General features: G+C 44.7%; 2 protein-coding genes across 6 annotated transcripts in view; one reads left to right on the forward strand and one right to left on the reverse strand.

Moving 5' to 3' along the window:
* SLC4A8 (solute carrier family 4 member 8) overlaps positions 1–19,782 on the reverse strand; it is a 96,272-nt gene extending 76,490 nt beyond the window's left edge. The window contains exons 1-2 of one of the 3 annotated variants that reach the window (XM_073213504.1): positions 19,425–19,566; positions 14,984–15,090 (exon numbers count right to left, since the gene is read on the reverse strand). The gene's annotated coding sequence lies outside the window, so the exon portion shown is untranslated. Of the gene's footprint in view, positions 1–14,983; positions 15,091–19,424 lie in introns of all 3 variants that reach the window. The other 2 variants (XM_073213510.1, XM_073213508.1) reach the window with 2 other exon arrangements.
* Positions 19,783–19,787: 5 nt separating this feature from the next.
* The window catches only part of GALNT6 (polypeptide N-acetylgalactosaminyltransferase 6), a 37,049-nt gene continuing 34,389 nt past the window's right edge, over positions 19,788–22,447 (forward strand). For 2 of the 3 annotated variants that reach the window (XM_036992049.2, XM_036992048.2), the window contains exon 1: positions 19,807–19,915. The gene's annotated coding sequence lies outside the window, so the exon portion shown is untranslated. Of the gene's footprint in view, positions 19,916–22,447 lie in introns of all 3 variants that reach the window. The other variant, XM_036992050.2, reaches the window with a different exon arrangement.

Genomic DNA, 22,447 nt, shown 5'->3' on the forward strand with positions numbered 1-22,447 from the left:
AGAAAGCGTAGGTCTTGAACCCCCTGGGGACATGACAAAATCATGGGATTCTCTTTTCAGATAAGTACACAAAGCCCAAAATTTTGCAAATAATTGTAAGGATGTGTTCACAACCTTCCCAGGGAAACACTAGGTACCTTATATATATTATCTTTAAATATTGGCTGAAAAACACCGCAATTCTTTTATTCAGGGACAAAAAGGCAAAAATGCAAGAAACTCAAAATGTCTTAAGAAGATGTTCTCCTATAATTGCAGCCAATTTTTGCATCAAAACCATCTTAATTCCTGTCAATTTACCATCTCTTGCCCTATTTAAACTGTCAAAAGACCACCAGAGCAATCTTACTTGCCATTAGGATGCCCCCAATTCCCAGCTGCATTTTATACCTGATTTTGTTTCCCCCTCTTCCTCTTAATTACATGCATAAACCCAAGGAAAGGTTGGAAGCAAAGATGTCGGAATCTGGGAAAAGACTTAATTAGGGTTTGTGCTGTCGTCTGGGAGCATTTCCTGCAAAGGCAGGGGGAGCAGGAGAGAGACACCATTCTTGTCAAGCTGAAAAGCTTTGTGCAGGAGCATGATTTGCCTTCAGCCCTCGCCAAACAGCATATATAAAGAGAGCAGAGAATACAATTTTCTTTGTTCACAGCCTGCTGCCAGCCTGGAAGACTACACATTATATGAAAGAACAATGAGGCACTACAAAAATACTCTTGACTTGGACAGTCACTACCCCCCGCCCCATTCATCATCCACATCATGCATAGAAATTCCCTGTGTGGTATTCATTTACACCTTGCTCCAGACTAAGTACGGCTCTGGTAGAGGGAACCCACGTAAAATGGCAAAAACCTACTCTTCTTTCTCTGTAATCACGAGTAAGATATTTGGACAGAGGCATAGGTAGAGGAAAGGACCTACGGAGGGAACAGAGCAAAACAGAAAAGTAGATCTTTGAGGAAAGGAGTCTTGGGACTTCCAGATCCAGATCAGAAGTCATTCAGAAATCTGGGAGAAATGGATGTTAACCAAGGACCGCTTGCCGAGTCCTTGGTATTAGATCTGAGCACATTAGTATTAATTAAATACATTTATCTTACTCATTTCTAGAAATCCAGTTTGTTTACAGTGGTTTCACTCCCTATCTTATCTACTTAGGAATAAGACCTCTTGAGTTTATTATACTAAGTAAGGGAATTTTGCTTCACCCTTAGCCATAGGCCTAGGATTTCAATAGCTCACATTTGTATAATTCTATACACCCTTAACTTCTTTTTCACCTTATCTGATTTCTCTTCATGGGTCCGTAAATATGCATAACACTTCATACATTAGAAAGCTGAGATGGGGCTAGAATAGGCGCTAGCCCAGGCCAGTTAATAGCTCAGGTGGATCAAGAACTATTACTGCTTTCTACTTCATTGTGGCTTCCTAGAAATATAATTCTATTTAGCCACTTTCTGCATGAAATTAAATTGGCCTCAAGTGAACATTGAAAATGTGTATCTCCTTTAGAATTGACATGAATTCCCCATAGCAAAAGCCCAGGGTTTCTCCTGTTACCCTTTCTACCACATGACCGTTTCATATCATTTCCAACTTTGGAAAGCGTGTCACTGATACCTATTGGCTAGTTTACCAAACAAACTCTCATGAAGTCCTGAAAATAACTGTTACTGCTTCTTATCTATTGAAGCACATTATCTGACATAGATATAAATTCAATCCAGCTACTCTTACTCCCAGTGAAGCATCCCTTGAGGCCTTTCATTTTGCAGTTAAGAAAAAAGAAAAAAAGATCCATTCAGGCATCTGAGCTGGGGCAAAAGGGAATAGACATAGAATGTGAATGTATTTCACTGATTGATCTTTGTCTACCTCTACTCATTCCCCAGATTGAAAAGGCCAGCCTCCTCTTTAAAGAAAGCAGGGTTACTTTTCTTATAAAATATAAGAAAAAGTATTTGCTAGATTTACCAAAAACAAGCAGGTCTATGAGATGGTCAGCCAATGAATAATGGAGGGAGGGAGGAGGAATCCAGCCTTAAAACAGATATAAAGACAATCAGCTGTGTTTGGGGTAAGCAAAATGAATAAGGGCCATTACAATTTGATTATAACCTGTATATCAGTTTGGGTTTCTCCAGAACTTCTTGTCTCTGTCCCCTAAGAATTATTGGAAGGGGCTTAAAAGTCCTATAGGCCAGTTTTCTATCCAATACAATATCCCAGAGAAGGGACCATCCAATTTCCCTGGATATTTCCAGTGACAGGGAACTCACTGCTGAATGAGGCCAGCAGCCCCATTCCAGCTTCCATTTGCCTCCTTGAAACTTCCACTCTTCATTCCAAGTGTTTACCTCTGTAGCTCCAAAGGGAAAACATGCTTACTCTTCTATATGACAGCCCCTCAAATACTTGCAGCCAGCTATGATATCCTCCCCTGTTCTTGACTTCCTGAGAGGGGATGATCAGGCTAGGACTGATGTAGGGCAGGGATCTAGAAAACCATCATAGATAACTTTTCCTGCCTATGATCAAAATGTTGAGATATAAACAGTATAGTAAGAACAGGAAGGATTCCATCTTAAGGCTAAGATCCCATTTTAAAAACCAAAAAGTTAGGAGGTAAGATTCCTAACACATTCTTTAGCAAACAGACAGTAACTCAGCCCACCTTGGGGGCAGAGCTGGTGGTCTTGATCGATATGCTCCCACAAAGAAGCTGCTATCCTGGAGAGGAACTGACCAAATTCTTGTGTTAAGTTAATTTTGCAGAATTACCTGGACGACTGGTAACAGAAGAGAAGAGACATAATGTCTTTCACAGGAGATAAGCATTTTGAGACCACTTCACAAGTCTATATCCCCTAGTCCTTTGCCATATTCCTAAAAGAATCCTTAAAAGAGAGAACCCCCAGGTTTTCAGTGAGCCTCCTCTCTCAGGACACCCACACTTTTTCTCTCTTTAAGTGCATACCTTTAAATAAAGCTTTCTCACTGCTCAACTTACTGTGTTTTGTCTTTTTGCTATTTCATTCCATTTCCAAGTCTCCGCTTTACCCCATGATAAGTAAGGAGGGGCTGCTGAGAGCTCTGATTTGGGCCTGCAGGTTCCAATAGCCGGGGGATCCCAGTGCAGTAAGCTTCCTCTCCCTCCCTCGGCACCTCCGCATTTTCCTGCTTTCAACTGCCTGCAAGGCTGCTGCCATTCATTTCTACTCGCGCTTTAATAAATTCCTTCCTTACCTACACTCCTCTGACCTGCTCAAGAGCTCTTTCTCCTTCAGAGTCAAGAACCCAGCCCTATTCAGGTTGACGTTTCACCTGGTGCGCTGGGAGAGACCTCCCAGATGCAGCTGCCCCATAACAGGATTACTGTCTCCAGCAAGCTATTGGCATCTCTATGATTCTGCACCACTAGGAGAACTTCCAGTAATGAAATACAAAATTTAAAGACTTCCACCAGGGTTAATATTCATATGTGATAAGGATTTGTGGTTATGTAAGAGATGATTCTTACTCTTAGGAGATGTACACTGTAGTGTTTAGGGGTAGAGCATCATGACCTCTACAACTTATTTTCAAGTGACATAGCAACATAGATAATAGAAATAGATCGATATGCCTAGGAAGAGAAACAAAGTAAATGTGGCAAGATGTTAACAATTATGGAATCTAGTGGAGGCTTTACAGGTGTTCACTGTCCTTATTTTTCATCTATGTTTGACATTTTTCAGAAATAAAAGTTGGAAAAATAGAGGGCCAAAAGTGGGGGGGGAAGAAAGTGAAATTAAGGCATTTTCAAAAACACAAACAAAAAACAAACAAAGATTTCCATCAAACAAGCAAATTCCCAGACTAGTGGGCACTACTTCAGGATATCTCTTGCCCCACACTGGCCAAATGCCAAAAGTGCAAATCGTCCCCCTAAAATATAAGGGTCACATCTAAAGCAAAATGAGTCAGAAAGTTTGAAAGTAAAGGATGGACAAATGTATGCCAGGTAAATGAAAGAAAGAAGAAAGAAAACATAGGGGAAAAGTTCCTTGACATTGGCCTTGGCAATGACTTTTTTGGATATGACACCCAAATCACAACTACAAAAGCAAAAGTAAACCAGGAAACTCCATCAGACCAAAAGCCTGCACAGCAAAGAAAACCATCAACAACATGAAAAGGCAACCCACAGGAGAAAAATTTCCTCAAAAAACTAAAAGTAGAACCAATAGGAATGGGAGAAAATATTTGCAAACCATATATCTGGTAAGGGGTTAATATTCAAAATGTATAAAGAATTCACACAACAGCAAGAAACAACAACAAATAATCCAATTTAAAAATGGTAAACAATATGAATAGACATTTGTCCAAAGAAGAAATACAATGGCCAACAAGTTCATGAAAAGATGCTCCACATCACTAATCATCAGGGAAATGAGAAGTAAAACCACAATGAGATATCACCTCACACCTGTTAGAGTGGCTAGTATCAAAAAGACAAGAAACAGGGAAGCCTTGTGCACTGTTGGTGCAACTGTAAATTGGTTCAGCCGCTATGGAAAACAGTATGGAGTTTCCCCCAAAATTAAAAATAGAACTACCATATGATCCAGCAATCCCATTTCTGGATATATACCCAAAGGAAATGAAATAACTATCTCAAAGATCTGCATCCTTGTGTTTATTACAGCATTATTGACAATAATCAAGACACAGACAGAACCTAAGTATCCATCAACAGACTAATGGATAAAGAAAATGTGATGTACTCTTGTGTGCTCACACACACACACAGGAATATTATTTAGCCATAAAGAAGAAAGAAACCTGCTATTTTGGACCATAAAGATGGACCTTGAGGGCATTATGCTAAGTGAAGTAAGTCAGACAGAGAAAGACAAATACTGTATAGTATCACTTATATGTGGACTCTAAAAGACAAACTTGTAGAAAAAGTAAGTAGAATGGGGTTGCCAAGGGCTGGGAAATAGGGGAAACTGGTAGCTAGTCAAAGGATAAAAACTGCCAGTCACAATATAAATAAGTTCTGGAGATCTAATATACAACGTGGCAACTACAGTTAACAATACTGTATTATATACTTATAAGTTATGTGAGGTGATGGATGTGTTAATTGACCTTATTGCAGTAATCATCTTGCAATATATACATGTATGGAATCTTTACCTTAACCTTTATACAATGTTATATGTCAATTATATTTTAATAAGGCTGAGAAAAAATACATTCAAAACTAATCCTTTGAGGAAATAAAAAGGTAAACAACCGTCAGCTCACCAAATCATAGTGTGGGGGGAGGAGCAAGTAAAGAGAAAAAGCATAAAAACAAAAAATAAATGAAAACAAATGACTTCCTTGATACAAAGAAAATTTGCTCAACTCTGTGTAACTGAAAAACTCAACCAAATGGCAAATGCTCTATAAAGAGGAAGATTCTTAGAAGAGATGGAAAATTCAAACCATGGATGGAGGAGGAAGGACAAAGTTCTAAAAAAAGCCCCCACTAAAATAATAAATAAATTCAAGCCCAGATGCATTCGTCAGTGAGTCTAACTGGAAGAATCAAAGCCAGCATCATTCTTAATAGGAAAACACTACAAGTATTCCCAGTAAAGTCAGAAACTAGTTAAGAATGATCACAATCACTACTATTATTTAATGGTTAAGGACAGGACTAGCCAATGGAACTTGACAGCAGAAAAAAATAAAATATATAAAGAAAATCCAAAAGGAGAGACTAAATTATATAATTGTAAATCTGGAAAACCTGGAAATTGTCAACAATAAGACAATTCAGAAAAGTGGCCGGGCACAAGATTATTATGCAAATAGCAATAGCTTTCCTAGAACACAAAGCACAACTGATTAGGTAATAGAATGAGAGGTAAGATTCCTGCTACAGTAATAAGAGATAAAAGCTCTAGGACACAAGTAGCACCCAAGAGCTATAGAAAAAAATCAACTACCAAGTGGCAAAAAAAAGTCTTGAAAATATAAAAATTTGATTTTGTTAAACTTAAATTTTATTTGTATTACTCATCTGTAAATTTCAAGACATCAGGGTAAAATTACCAACAGCGTTTTTTTTTTTAATGGGCAGGTGAAAAATATCCAAGAACTTAAAAAAAAAATGTGTAGTTAGTTAAATCCTACCTGATTCTGAAAGAAAACTGTTCTAGAGTGAGCTTTACCGAAGGAGCCTCTTTCCCTGCAGAACATCTGTGAAAGAACCCCAAAATGGCTCCCTTGACCGTAACTCAACTCTACCCTCTCTTCCAGACCCAACAGCACTACAGGCTGGCTCTGGCAGAGCCCCAGGACCCTGTAGGTCACAGCTTCCTGCAGCCACAATCCTGAGCAGCCTCAGGTCTTCAAGCAGAAAGAAGAAACACCGTGCTCCTAAGCTGTCACCCCTGAGCAGCATTTCAGAGTACTGGAAATTCTGGCCCTAGCCATCTGAAGCTCTGCTACATGTCTGAGAGATACTGTTATTAGTTTAACTGTGCACTCTCCACCCCAAAAAAGATATGTTGAACCTAACCTCCAGTAACTCAGAATGTGACTTTATTTGGAAATAGGGTCATTGCCGGTGTGATTAATTAAGATGAAGTCATACTGGAGTACAGGGAGCCCCTAACCCAGTCTGACTGTCGTCCATATTAAGAGATGGCCATGCAAAGACAGAGACACAGGGAGAGCACCATGTGGGTGGGAGTGATGGGTCTACAGACCCAGGCACGACAAAGACTGCTGGCAAACCACCCGGAGCCAGGTAGAGGCAAGGAAGAGTTCCCTACGGTGATTTACAGGGAACACGGCCCAGCAGATTTCTCTAGAACCGTGAGACAATAAATCTGTTTTATTTGTATCACCCAGTTTGTGACGCTTTGTCACAGCAGCCCTAGGAGACGAACACAGATGTTTAGGGTCAGAATCTGTGCAGTCTGCTCAGCTAGGACAGGCGGGGGAGCACCTGGTGGATGTGGCCTGATAGAAAAGCAAAAAGCATTTTAAATAGGGAATCATGACCAGTTGGCTTGCAGTGTGCTTTCCCAAGCAAGGAGCCCATGCTTGAGAGGCACACGCTCAGGGCTAGACATTGCTCTAGTACCCTTGTCCTTTCACATGCCTCCAGCTCTGCCCTGCTTCCACCCCGAGGGCCCACTGGCCCCAGCTGGCTCCTCCTCATTACCTTCAGCCCCTGCTTCAGGGAGCCCACTGAGCCAGGACCAGGCTGGCTCTGCTGTCACTCAATACTTGGAATCCTGGGCATCCTGGGGAGACAGTGTAGACTAAGAGGGCTCCACTAGACTTCTCCATCTGATATCACTGTCAGTGGGGCCTGGAGCATGAAATTCTGGGGACTAGGTGGGGCACATTATGTGCACTGCAAATTGTCAGGAACACCCAGGTCACACATATTCCCCTCATTCTACCTGTGACTCTCCCACTTACCCACCTGGCAAACTGCTACTCATTCTTCACAAACCAGGCCATTTCACCTCTTCCTCCATAGGCGAAGCTAATCACTTGCTCCTTTGTGCCAGCCCTGGACCTCCCATGCTCCTCTGCTGCAGCTCTGACCACATTCTAAAAGAATTGTTCAGTAGATGGGGCTTCACAAGTGAGGACTGCGTCTTTCATCTCTGACTCCCTAGTACCTAGCACTGTATGCCATGCTATTAAGGCTTCATGACTCCCACAATGCTTTCAAAGGCATTCACCTTTCCAGCTTGTAGAAAGAATGTTAGAATGATTTTGCTTATTCCAGGACAAAAATCTCTCTCCCGGGATAATTTTATTTGTAGCTGGTGATATCCCTCATTAAACAAGGAGTTCCCCAAGAGAGAAGTGCCCATTCTTTGTCCTCCTCTGGTCCTCACCCCATTTACCAAGAAGTCACCTTCAGTAAATACAACCACAGCCGCTGTTGGGGCCGCCCTTGCTACTTTCCAGGAAGCACCCTGATAACCCTATTACATCTCTCTGGTGCTTTCTGTCCTGTTTATCTCCAGGGAGCCAGGCGATCCAATTTGCTTAATGCCATGTGATCTGCTGTACCCGCACCACATTCTATGGTCGTAATTTAATTTATTATAGACATTGGGTCATGGCTGTTTTTCTGAAAAACAGGTCATCTCTTAAATTAGTTTTTTGGCCACCAGCCCTCTCCTCACTGACAAGGGTGAGTAGTTTTTAGATCTCTTTCTAGTCATGGATAATATTTCCTCCTGGAATAAGAATCAAAACCTTGAGAATGTCATAGGTTTTGATGTTCAAAGGTCAAACCTTTGACCCAGCAGGTTCCACTTCTGCATGTTTACCCTGGAAAATGGCCAGAGATGTGCATAAAGGGGATTTCCTGTGGGACTATTTATACAGAGCAGGTGAGCCCCCAGTGGGAAATTTGGGTATAACCTCTTCCAAGCAAACATGAGGGACATGGCTAGCCAGAAAACTTCAACATGCCTGCCCCTAAGGTTGTAATGAGGCAGAGAAATGGTGATCTCCCTGGCTGACCAGCACTAACAGGTGGAGGAGAGGTGGCATGCCCTGAGGGGGCTGGAGACAGGCTGGACACTGAATTAGCCTCTTGTCTCTCTGCTCTTGGGGTCACCTCTGCTTCCATGAAGAAGTCACAAGATAAAGCCTAGAAGGATGAGTGGTCCATTCCTTCCAATCTAATAGGTCCCCACCTCCCCACTGTGAGTTACAGCTCAACTCCCTTCCTCTGCTCCCTGGAGAGTCAGAAGCATCATGTCCTAAGTTTTTCGGGGAGTTTCTCTCTGCTCCCTCCCTGCAGAGCCTGGGTTTAAGTGAACATAGCCCTTCTGTCAACTCCCCCATAGCAGTAAGGTAATTCAGTGCACATATTATTTACTGGTCAGATTTTTTGGGTTACAGATTACAAAAACTCAAACAAATTTCAACCAAAATAAGAAACAAACAAAGAAAGGAAGGAAGAGAGGGAAGAGGGAAGGAAGCAAAAGGAAAGAACAGGAAAGAAAAGAAAGTAGAAAAAGGGAGAAGTCTAGGAATAAATGACTTCAGGTATAACAGGATCCAGAAATGCAAAATAAATCATTGGGGTCTCCTCACTGTTTACCTTTATTCTCTGCTTTCTCAGTATTGGCTTCATGCTCAGGCTGACTCCCCTTCCTCATGTGACAGCAAGGATGGCCCCTGGCCACTCCAAACTTACATGCCCTTCCCAGCCAACGATTTTTGTCAGGAGTCATGTGGGCTGGGGGATAGGAAATGTGGGTTGGGAGAAGGGTTCATCTTTTCTGCTAGTTTGAGGAAATATTTCAGAGCAGGCTCTGAGAACCTGGCTTGGATAATGTGCCTAACCCTAAACCAATCATTGTGGCCAAAAGATCATAGATCCACCCTTGGTGCTGGGAAGTGAGGTGGGCCTCATCTGAACTTTATGGACTAAGAACCAAAGGAAGCTGTTGCCTGAAGATATGCTAGAAGAACAAAAAAGTGGTCTTTTACACTTGAGTGGCCCTGTTCCAATCTCTTGTACATAGTCAAGTTCCGCAGTCTCTCCTGAATTTGGTCCATTCCTTCCAATCTAATAGGTCCCCACCTCCCCACTGTGAGTTACAGCTCAACTCCCTTCCTCTGCTCCCTGGAGAGTCAGAAGCATCATGTCCTAAGTTTTTCGGGGAGTTTCTCTCTGCTCCCTCCCTGCAGAGCCTGGGTTTAAGTGAACATAGCCCTTCTGTCAACTCCCCCATAGCAGTAAGGTAATTCAGTGCACATATTATTTACTGGTCAGATTTTTTGGGTTACAGATTACAAAAACTCAAACAAATTTCAACAAAAATAAGAAACAAACAAAGAAAGGAAGGAAGAGAGGGAAGAAGGAAGGAAGCAAAAGGAAAGAACAGGAAAGAAAAGAAAGTAGAAAAAGGGAGAAGTCTAGGAATAAATGACTCCCCTTCCTCATGTGACAGCAAGGATGGCCCCTGGCCACTCCAAACTTACATGCCCTTCCCAGCCAACGATTTTTGTCAGGAGTCATGTGGGCTGGGGGATAGGAAATGTGGGTTGGGAGAAGGGTTCATCTTTTCTGCTAGTTTGAGGAAATATTTCAGAGCAGGCTCTGAGAACCTGGCTTGGATAATGTGCCTAACCCTAAACCAATCATTGTGGCCAAAAGATCATAGATCCACCCTTGGTGCTGGGAAGTGAGGTGGGCCTCATCTGAACTTTATGGACTAAGAACCAAAGGAGTCAACTTCCACAGACTGAGAATTTTATGTTCCACCGGCAGCCAGCCCTGGGTTCCAAAGCTGTTGTCAGCCTCCTCCAGGCAGCTCCTCCTATCGGAATTGGGTCCACTCTTCCAGCAAACAGCAGCAGTGGCTAAGCAGTAAGATTCCTGGAGTTTGCCCCTAAGTCTGGCTGCTCCTTGGGTGAAGTCTCTCCCCTCCACAGAGATCACTGGCAGGCCCGGGATAGAAATGGCAGCTCTGAGGCCCCACAGCCATTCATGGCTGCCACAGGTGGTTTGTGCTGCCTGTGTCCTGACACAGGTCCGCATCTGTCCAAGGAAGGGGGTCTTTTAATCAGGAAGGCTCTTTATAGGCTAACTACCACCTGCCTGCAGCACGATCAGGTGAGGGGTGATTGTTCAGGGCTGACACAGGAGGAATTTCAAGGGTGGACTTTAGACCTGGGTGGTGTCTTGAGTATCAGAATTACTGCCTTATGAGGTATTTCTGTTGCTTGTGGGTGCAGTGTGGCTGTGGGTATAAGGCAGTGAACCTGCAGTCCTGTGCTCCTCTGGTCTGGCAGACATCTTGCTTCCCACTAGCTGTCACCATCTCCAAACTCTGGGCGGGGTACTTCCCTGCAAACTGGTGTGAGAGGCCAGAGGAAGCAGCAGCCACACACCCGGTTGCAGCCCTATCTCATTTCTATCCCTTGCACTGCCTTTGCTGCTTTGGGAATACAGCAAAATGAAGGAACTTCAAGCAGGATCAAGTGGCCATTCTTGCTCACCCTCAAACCCAGGCCACACTTTGTGGATCAGCTGAGCTCATCAACCAGCTACGGGACTCCTGCCCAAACTCTGAAAGTGAGGAAGTAAAAAACTTGCCCCAAATTACAGAACTGCCAGCCAACTGAGGGACTTCATGCAGTCACTCTCCAAGTCACTCCTTTGATTGAGGGGCAGTTCTCTCAGAGCCTCTCAGCCCCATACTGAGATGTGCCTCTTCCAAATCTGGCTGTGAGATAACCCTGTGAAGAACAGGTGAAGTGACCTGGCACTTCCAGAATGTTTCCTGGGCTCCCATTCTCTGGTTCCAAAGACAAGAAGTACATGAGCCCCAGCTCCAGGACTTCCCTCCTCTGCAAGGTCTCAGAGATGCTGCTCCCAAGAGCAGCAGGCTAAGGCTCCCATTCACATGTGGCTTTCTCAGCCACCGGAGTTAAAAGATTGGGATCATATTGGCTCTAAGGTTCTGTGATTCCCCAGGTAAGACTGTTTGCATTCTCACATTGCAGGTTTTGTAGAAAATTCTAGTGTGTATAGACTCAAAGAGAAATCTTAAAGACCTTGGAGGAGGTCTGAGTCCCACTGGGCTGGTGCCCCCTTCTTTCCCCTTTGCTCCCTCCCTTGGTTCCAGCAGAGCCCACTGAGTTATCTCACATAGCAGACACCAGGGTGAGGTGGCCGCCACGAGCAGGGTGAGGTGGCCGCCACGAGCAGTGTGAGCTCCAGCTCAACAGTGTCAACAGGGGCCCAGCTCCTGTCGTCCTTCTGCTTCCTCTGTCACTGTGTGGACTTCATCCTCAGGCAGACTTCTGGGGATCTTTCTTTTTTAATTGAAGTATCATTGACATACAATCTTATGTTGGTTTCAAATATACAACACAGTGTTCAACAGTCACCCATATTATTAAATCCTCAGCCCCCCTAACGCAGTTACTATCTATCAACAAACTAAGATACTACAGAATCATTGCCTATATTCTCCATGCTGTGCTACCATCCCAGCGACCAACCTATATTGGGACTGTGAATTATTGCACCCCTTTATTCCCTTCACCCTCCCCCAACCTGTCCCAACCCCTCCCTTTTGGTAACCACTAGTCTCTTCTCCGTATCTGAGTCTACTGGTATATTGTTCCTTCTGTTTTGGGGAGCTATCTTATTCTTGAATCTGTTTTTTTCTTTTTTCCCCAAAGGAATGAAGGCTTTCCCAGGAGCCCCCCAGCAGACACTCTTCTTTGCCGATCATTGGCATACAGAATGGGATCACCATGTCGGCTTTAGACTAATTGCCAAGGGACCGATGTCAAGGGGTCAACCATCCAGCCACTATAGCTTTCTGAGATATTGTGATTTATAAGAAATTTGGCCTTTGTCCATGGTTCCTGGCTCATGGCTCCCAAAACCCTTGGAATGTCCTAAGTGATAAGAGCTTAAAGGTGTCTCTTTTCAACTTTTGATTGTTGTGCCATATGCATATATTATCTATGAAAGATACAGATTCCACAGGAGTTATAAGCAGTGAGGCAAAAATTTTGGGATATTACAAGGACATTAGACACAGGACATTAAAACTACTGAGTTGTTCTATTGCCTTTCAATCATTTTCAATCTAAAACAATACTAAACAACATTCAGATGCTATCAGATAGATTTCAGTCCTCTCTAATGGACTTTACTGTCTTTTCAAATGTCTAAATAGGAACCTGCTGTCCTATTTTTTAGGGATAGATAACAGGTTTCGCTCTAAGCTGGGAGATAGTTTGCTATTCCTTTTATTACTTACTTTTGGGCAAAATGACTGTCAGGTTAAGAACCTCTGTTTCAGAAGGTTCAATGTGCATATCTCTTTCCTTTTTTAAACAATAAGATACCTTAATTTGGGGCAGAAAGAGTTCTCACAGAAAAACCTTGCAAGCATTTGTTTGTAAGCATTTTATTCTTCCCAATTATTAAATTTCTCTTTTGCAAAAGGAACACACAGATCTTGGGCATCTCGAGGGCTTTTAAGAAATCATCTTGCATAATCTTGTATAAGTAGCAGAGTTCATAGTCACAGTTTGCCAATCCCACATGTTTCCCAAGAGAGGTAAAATCATTCATTGTATAATATGAGGAAGTTTGGGTTATATAAAAGAAAAATTGACCAAGAGTCTCCAGGAATAGATCGCATTTACAACAGAATCCAAAATACAAAACACCAAGGAATAATTTTAGCAAGAATTTTGCAGTATGGGGAGGAAGAATACCAGAATACTATTTGAGGAGCATAAAATAAGAGCTTGAATAAATGGAGAGACTAGCAGAAAGTAGTGGCAAAGACCTCAGACCCCAGGGGTCACAGGAGCCTGCTGTGCTTCTAAACTGCTCACGTGTAAAAATGGGGATACTGAACGCACCCAGTCAGCAGAGGGCAGCAGAGAGATGCCTGGTCCTGCCTGTAGAGGGGGCGATGTTGCTTGTGATGCTGTCTGCATTGGGTTTCACAAAGGATGAAGATGCCAGCATTTTCTGCAACAAATGGGGTAGAGGCCTGGATAAATTGGGCCTGAATTTGTGACAAGCTATATTTTCTACTGGAGTTTCCACTTCGAGTACTTGCCCAGTGTCCACAACCTTATCTCATGCACAGCCATTGTCTTTAGGTTCTCCAGAGTAATACAGATTTATTTTAAGGAATCGGCTCATGCAACCATAGGTGCTGGCAAGTCCAAAATTCGTAGGTCAGGCTAGCAGGCTAGAAACTCAGGCAGGATTTTTATGTTGCAGCCTTGAGGCTCTGCTGTTACAGCATTCAACTGATTGGGAGAAATCCACTCACATCACGGAAGGTAAGCTGCTTTACCTAAAGTCAACTGACTGTAGATATTAATGACACCCACGAACACCTTCACTGCAACGTCTAGACTAGGGTTTGACCACTTGGGCACCATAGCCTAGTCAAGTTGACACATAAAATTAACCATCACACAGCCACCTCCAAGTTCTAAGGGGCTTCTTGGCCCCACCACTCAGACCTTCTTTCCTTCTGTTATTCATCTCCAGGGGGTGAGCCATTTCCCCTTTCAGATCCTCTTACACAAAAGCACTGATAATGGCTCACTTTCCTATAGGCCAGATAACCACCTTCAGTGGTTCCCCCAGTACTTCTGACGGTAGTTATCTCAGACACAAACACACACATATACACACTCCTACCATCTTACAATGACTCAAAGGTGATTTATCCTCCAAAGGCCAACCAAAGTGACTTTCTGGCTCCTCTCTCACTTGAGGAAGGACAGAAAGGGAGAGAAAAACGTGTGCACAGCTTTAGCTGCTAATGGGACAGCCAGCTACATATAACAGAAAAACAAACAAGGCAGACAACCTAAATGTCTTGCAGTAAGTGATTGTTCAAAAAAAAAAAAACAGGCTCATCTGTACAACAGACCACTATGCAGTAATTAATGATCTTCTATGATTTCATCACCTTGAAAAATATTCATGATATAGTTAAGTGAAACAATCAGGTCATAAAACATTATATTTAATATGATCCCAGTTTCATAATATCCATATAGAAATTATATAATATGTAATTTCATCTACCTATAATTTCATGACTATATATAGTCACCTAACAAAGACTGTAAGACAAATCATTATTTTTTATATACCAGTAAATGAAACATTGCTAATTAAATTATAACACCATCAATTTAAGATACATTTCAGAAATGTTAAAAAGTGAAAAAACCTGCATTTTAGAATTGACAAAATACATGTTCATATGAATTATATATGCATAAAAAAGTAATATATCAAAATAGTAACAGGGTTTATCACTAAGTGTTAAAATTTAGATAGCTTATTTTCTTTGTGATTTTCTGTGCTTTCTATATTTTGTATATTGAACTTATGATATTTGAATAACTAGAAAAATAATAAATACTATTATCACCTACCCCTCCAATTCTTCTAACCCTTCTCCCTTTCTCTTATTCCCCAAGCCATTCTCTTTAAGTTCTTCATCCAGATCTCCATCCAGGGCCAAGCTGAGCCCTATTAGAGCCTGAGGAAAAAGGAAATTGGCTTTAATACAAGTTGAACTCATCAATACTTATAAAAATCTAATTAATTGCTTATTTCACTTTCAGTTAAGAGAGTGCCATGTTTGACAATTTCTCTTGACCAAGTGATAATCTCAAATAAATTTTAATTAACTTAAACTGAAGTAAAAGTGTAGTAAATTCACTTTAGGTATAAAGATAATACTTAAAATAATATTGTGAGTTTTAATATATCTCCTGCGATATAGTTAAGTCATAAGAAATACTTGTTTGGTCATTCAAATGACCAAACATGTATTTCCCAGGTATATTTGGTCTTCATCCACAGTTTCTGAAAACACTGCAGTCTTAATGGTGAAATGGGTGTTTTGTCATGTTAATGAGAGACTGCTGGATCCCCCAACCCCAGGGCGGGGGTTCAAAGTTGAATCGATGGACAATAATTTCGTCAATCATGACTATGCAATTAAGCCCTCACAACTCCCCTGAGAAGAGCTTATCTCTTAGATCCTGCTTCTTGGTGGGAGAGATCCTTTATGCTTGGGGACTCAGAAGGCCTCCAGGTGCCACCAAGCCAGACCCCAAGCTCCACAAGGATAGACACTCCTTTATTTGCCCTACGTCTCTTCATCTGTCTTTAACTTGTATCCTTTACAGTATCCTTTGTTAAACTGGTAAACCTAAGGGTTTTCCTGAATCCTGTGAGCCCCTGTAGCAAATTAATCGAATCTAAGGAGGAGGTCATTGGAATGTCCAATCTGCAGCCAGTAGGTCAGAAGCACAGGTAACTGCTGAGGGCTTGCAACCAGTGTCTGGAGTGCAGGAGTTGATGGCAGTCTTGTAGGACAGAGCCCTTAACCTGGGGAACCTGGTGCTGTCTTGGGCAGATAGCATCAGAACTGAGTTGATGAAATCAGAATGGAACACCCTGCTAGTGTTACAGAATTGTATGGTGTTATGCGTGTGGGAAGACCCCTTCCCACACACATATATACACATTGGAATTGGGTCTAGGAACCCAAACCGAGCTGTACTACTATTACTGCTGTGTATAATACTATTATTGTTGTATGTCAAAGAACACAGAACACTTACTTTTCAATTTTTCAGTATTTTTCAATGATTTAATGATTTTAAAGGTTCTAGAAAAAAAATAACCCTATATATATATGGTATATGGAGGAGCACATTTTTTCTTTTGCCTGAGGCTCCAATATGGCTTAACAGGGCATTATTCTTTAAGTTGTTATTTTGTTCAAGACAGATTTTTTTGCACTAATTTTGGTGTTTTTAATTTGTTACTTGATTGCTGAGTTTTTTGGTGCCCCCTTCAACTTTGCACCCAAGGCAAGTGCCCCACTTGCCTTACCCTAGTCCCGGGTCTGCCCTGGTCATAATCATTTTTACATTTATCAGCCTTCTTTCCTAGACTATGGATGTCCTGAGGAAAGAGATGAGCGAATTTACCTTTGTAGTTCTGTGTCCTACCCAACACCCAGCACAAAGGCTAGCACATGGTGAGTATCAACATGATTTTGCCGAAGGTGCGAAGGGAAGAAGGAAAACAGTTAATGGTAATGGCTATATTCTAATATTTATTGAGTGTGTCTTGTATGCCAGCCATTGGGTCACTTACCTAATCTAGCAGCTCAATAATAAAAAGAGTATTATACCCATTTTAGAGATGAGGAAATTGATGCACATGGGAGAGTGAATTGTAATGCACCGTATGGCAGAACTTGGGACAGCTCCTCTTGGGTTCCTAAAACATTTCTTGCTTTGATTGTTTCTCTTCTGGGCATAGGAATGGGATGAGAAGGGGGGAGGGGAAATACAAGGTGAGAAGAAATGAAGAAACCGACCTAACAGAAGACCCGAACTGTCACTTTCACATCAGTTATCTGCTCAAGTCGTTGTCACCACTTTAGAGATAAGAAACTGAGACATAAAGAAATTAAAGGGACTTGCAGGGCTCCTTCTCCTGTCTAGCCACCTGTGGGTGTGTGGAGGTGGGGTGCAGGGGGCAGGCTGTCAAGCAGGCCAACTGACCTCCCCACAAACTCACCAAACTCAGGGCACTGTCCTGTGCAAACTTTCCCTGTGAAGCCCAGTCAGCAACCCCTCCTAATGGGCAAGTGCCCCTCGTCCGCCCCACCCAGAGGTGGGCATTCCCTCACCACCGACATGTGGAAGGAACTTGATAAGGGCCAAAAGCTGATGTCAGTAGTCTTTCAGAGCTGCCCTTGACTCACTTGCTTCAATTGCTCTGTGCTCCACCACATTTCCTGCCTTATGAAGGGGGAAAACCCCTGAATTCAGCACACGGATGTGAAAAGCGAAACTCAGAACACCCAAAAACAGAATCTAAAATGACCAGGAAATAAAAAGAAGATTGTGAGGAAAAGGTGAAATTCATGAGGAATTCAGGCATGGCCTGCAGGATAGCTTAGTGATGGGAACAGCTTCAGTCATGAACATACATGACTTCTGGAGATGACTGAAAAGTCTAGGGAGGGAAGAAATGTATCTTCCATTTTACACCTTTTTAAAGTGTTTGAATTTTTTTAACCTATGTGCCTATATTACTTCTTCAATTTAAAGAAAAAAAGCTTTTTGAAGTGGCCTGCCACCAGTGGCAGGCTGAGGTCGCAGTCATGGTTCTGCAGTGGCTCAACTCCAGACCTTCCTGGGGTGGAGGGCAGGGAATCCAAACGGTCCTTCCTGCTAGGAGAGAACGGCTTGGTGCATGACACACCAGGGGTGGGTCACGCATCCTGCAGACTATATGCACCTCCAAATTAGGTAGCTAATTATGCTGAGGACTCAGAGTCACGTTTAAAATCAGAGTTAGCTGAAGTAAAACTGGATGAGTAACTTGCTTCCAGAATGTGGAACACACAACACAGACAGGCTGCTTCCTGAGGAAGCTGGGTACCACCCTCTCAGGAACTCCAGGCTGCTCATGACTGGTCATGACTCTGTCCTGGGGAAGAACTGAGGCTGTGGAATCCAGCCTCACCCATCACCTTAGTCAGGTCGGGTTGTGACTAAGCCTCAAGGGCCAGGTCAGGGCCACAGAGCAGAGAGAGGAGAGTGGAGCAAAGACTGCAGGATCAGCCCTGCACAGGAGTGTCTAGCCCCCACGAAGAGAAATGAGGAGCAGCATCCCATAATCTTCAATTCTAACTAAGATAAGGCAAGTGACAAGAGTAGTGGCAGCTGGAACACTGGGAGTTAGTATGAGCCCCAAAAATGGATAATGGGGAGCTCTGTAAAAAGTTTCTCTTTAGGAGTCTAAACCCCAGAGTCTCCAGTGTGAAAGAAAGGGAATGAGGGGTTCAGATCAGGGGATTCTCAGCTGCTTGGAATTCAGGGATATAGGTGACTTGCCAAGAGTGGACACCTCCGTTTCCCACTCCTTTGGAAATGCCCATCCTTCACCCCCGCCCCCAAGATCTTCATGCCCCACTGGCTTCGTCTCTCCAGACTCCATCACTGCAAAACCTCTGCCCTCCTTCTGAAAAGCTCAGTCCTACCATGGGGTCCCAGATAGGAAACAAGATCACTTCTCTTTGCCCAGCTATCAATCCCCAAGTGGCTTCCCCTGCCCTTCCCATTTCATGTCAGAACTGTCTCCTTGTGCAGATCTACCCACCCACACCCCTGCTCCCAGATCTTACAGACTTAGAAATGCAAACTCATTCAGATATCTAAACAAAAAGAAAAATAATTAGTGGCTCAAGGTTCTATGACAGAAAATGTCCAAATTCTAGGTTATTTGGAGTCATCCATGCTGCTTCTCTATTACTGAGATAAAGACCTAAAAGGTTACATCACAGAACCTGAGAGCCGAGAGAACCAGTGAGCAGCAACCTGAGGCTCTGACAGGATGATTCAGAGCCTGGATTTTGGAGTTCACTTTACGTGGAGTCTAATTAGAGCCCACCACTACTTGTTCAATGGTTCTCAAAGTTGAACATGCACCAGAATCACCTGGAGGGTTTTTAAAAACACAAACTGCTGAGCTCCATCCCCAGAATTTCTGATTATTTAGATGTGGAGTGGAGCCCAAGAATCTACGTTTCTAACAAAGTATCCATGACGCTGATGGTGCTGGTCTGGGAACCACACTTGGAGCAACACTCTAGCTACGTGGTCAGCCGCCTTTCATGTACATTCCGGATAATAATCGTAGTTATTTGCTGGGGCTGGGGTTGACCTGAGACGTGGCATATGAAGCCTTTAGCATTGTTGGTGGCACACAGTTAACACCTGCTCTTGCGGATGAAGGGGAGGAGTCATTTGCCCGAGACCACCCCGCCAATGAGAAGCAAACCTGCGCCGCGGCCCCCGGGCTGGTCACCGCCCGGCTGCGCTCCTCCCTCCACCGCGCTGCCTCCGGCTCTGAGCGCTTCAGCCACGCCGCCGCCGAGTCCGCGCGGCACCTTGCGGCTCCATGCACTCGCAGCTCCGCGCCGCCGGCTGCTCGGCTAGTGCCTGCTTTCTCTGGGGTGCCTAAGACCTCCAGTCTTTTCGGAGACTGCACTCCGGAGGGCTGAGATCTGGAAAAGCTGGGCGCCTGGCAGCGGCGGGACCTGGGGGCGCCCCCACACGGCCACTAGCCTCCGGCGGCCCCGGCACAGCCGGGCGTCGCGCGGCCAGCGGCAGCGCCGGTGGCTGCCTGCACCTGGCCCCGGGAGGGCGGGCGGGGTGCACCCCAGCAGCCGCGCCCCGCCCGCCCCGGCCCCGCCCTCCAGGACGTCCCGCCGGGCAGCCCGCGAGCGGCAGGCACAGCGGGGCGGCTGCGCCTCTGCCTAGGCGCGACAGGTAAGCGGCAGCAGCAGCCGGCGACCCTCTCCCTGGCTTGGAACCCAGAGCCCTCCGCCTCTCCGGACTTAGGTCCCGTCGAGCGCGATCCGCCCAATCCTTGCCCCCCACCCCGCCGCTCCGCCGCACTTCGCCTCCACTTCCTCCTCGCCACCCCACCACAGGGAAATGAAGGGCTGGGCCAGGCTGGTCCCTAACCTACCGTGGTGGCCTCTGGCTCCTCCCACAGTAAGACCCTCACCCCCTACTTTGGGCCTTCCTTAGAAGATGAATGAAAAGCTCAGACCTCTGGGACTTGGAGGAGTGGGGTGGGAGAGGGACAAGTCATAGCATTCCCTTCAGTGCTCTACAGCCACACCCCTTCTCTCATCCATGCCCCCCATTCCTTCTGTGCCCCAGCTCCCAAGTTGGGCCACCCCATGTGCTCTGCTACAAAAATCTTTCAAAGAAGTTCCCTCCTTCCTCTGCCACATCGCGCCTGAGCGAGGTTGCATCCCAGATGTCCTTGGTTGGGAAGCTTGGGCTTTTTGCGAGTGGGGATTGTGTGGTTTTGTGGTGAGGCAGTCTGATGGGTGTTCCTGACTGACTGTCACCAACTTCCCAATTTTCCTGCCGTCACTTGTTCCAGGCTAACTGAAAGGAGAAACTGATTGTTACTTGTCTCCAGAGCCAGTCATCCCAGACCCTGGCCTCTGCAGAGCATAGGACAAGGCTCTCCTGTGTGTGTGTGTTTGAGGGTTTAGGGAGGTGGGGGTAGGGGCTCAGTTTGCCAGCAAAATGTAGAACACACCCCTTCTATTAGTCACCCATTGCAATAGTCCCAGGGAGGGTTTTAACCTTGTGTACTCAGAGCATCTCTAGACCCACAAATGGAGTTCACAGGCACAGAGAAGGTTAAGTCTGGACTCACCAAAGAACCTGAGGCTTGTGCTCATTTTACCAGACAGGTGTGCGTACTACTCAGGCCCTGTTCTCTCCGACACATGAGCTTGTCCCTATCCATCCCAGGAAGGGTAAGAAGGATGAGAGGTAAATTGGTGTGGTGCATAATACAAACTAAGGGGAGGGTTTGAAATATACTTTGGATCAAACGATCCAGTAGAAGCCCGTATGTGTGTGGGTACTTCCCTAGATCCTATTCTTCAACAATACTGTTCACTTTAGGTGCCCAGAGGTAACAAGAGAAACTGCTTTCGGGGGCAGCAGGACAGAAAGCGGGACAGGACTCTCAAAGGGAAGAGGTAGTCTGCTTCTGGTAGAACCATGAAGGATATTGGGCAGTCCAAGATGGCCTCATGCTCAGTAATCACTGCCCACAGTGGGCAGATCAGCTGGAAAGGGGAGGCTCTGATGCGTGTCAGATAGCGGCTGAGATCAGAAGCATCTTAGCCCAAGATCAGCTGGGAGAAACCTGGACAGGAGATGGGACCATGGGCTTAGTCTATGTAGCCACTGCCAGGAACATAAGTCAAGAAGAGGAGGGGCAGCTAACCCTGAAGCTGAGGGCCTTTCAATTCAGGAGGCAGCAGGAATAATGGGGGCAGGCAACTGACTCCGCCTGGTCACTAATTTAACTGTCTGACCTTGGCCAAATCACATGAACACGCCCTGGGTGGTGAGCAAATGAGAAGGTGTGTGTGAAAGTGCTTTGGCGAAGCTCCAAGCCCCAGCCAAATGCACAGCGCTGTGTGGTGTCATGGTTAAAATGGTGGGTTTGGGAGAGAAAGGGCCCGAGTGCAAATTCTGCCTCTGCTACTTCCCAGCTATGTGACTCGGTCAAATTATTTAGCCTCCCTGTGCTTCACTGTCCTTCTGTGTAAAATGGAGACAATAACTGTTACTTGACTTGCTATAGTAAGTAGTAATAGTAAACATGGATGATATTGTCCTTAACCTCCTCTGGCTCCCACGGATGTGTTCTGACATCTCCAGCCCTGGAAGGGAAGCTGAGGAGTAGAGTGGGTGTCTGCACCAGGGGGCCCCTGTGAATGGCGGTGCCAGAGACTGGAGAACTCTTCATACAGCCCTCCGTCCCTCTCTGAGAAAGCCCCAAATGTCCTTTCTCATTTAATGGGAATGAGAGTGAGGGTTTGAATAAATAAGAGGTCAAGTGCAGGGCAGTGTCTGTCTCTGTGTGCAGCTCAATGCTGTAATTGTGCTGTGTTAAAGTTTTGCCCAGTGAACAAGGATGGGTTCAGTCTGGGGAGGAAAAGCACTGTTAGAAGGCTCTTTTGTGGCACCTGAGAGCCCTGTGGGTCAGCTTATTCTGTACTCTGTGCCACCTGGTCCTGAGCCCTACTGAGAGATTTAAAGGAGGGAAGAAACCCAATCCTCCCTCTCAGCTCTCCATGTAACAGAGAACAAAGGGCAGTCAGAGCAGGGCCGCAGAAAGCATAGCCAGATACCTCTGGGCACAAGGATGCAATAGGGGACTGAAAGGCTAGGTGGATTGGTCAGGAAAAGCATTGTGGAGGCAGAAGATTGAGGACCAGGATTTAAGCACTGGGAAGGAAAAAAGGAAACAGGATCTAG

Source organism: Manis javanica, chromosome 10 (genome assembly GCF_040802235.1).
Source record: "Manis javanica isolate MJ-LG chromosome 10, MJ_LKY, whole genome shotgun sequence".
NCBI classification, from domain to species: Eukaryota; Metazoa; Chordata; class Mammalia; order Pholidota; family Manidae; genus Manis; species Manis javanica.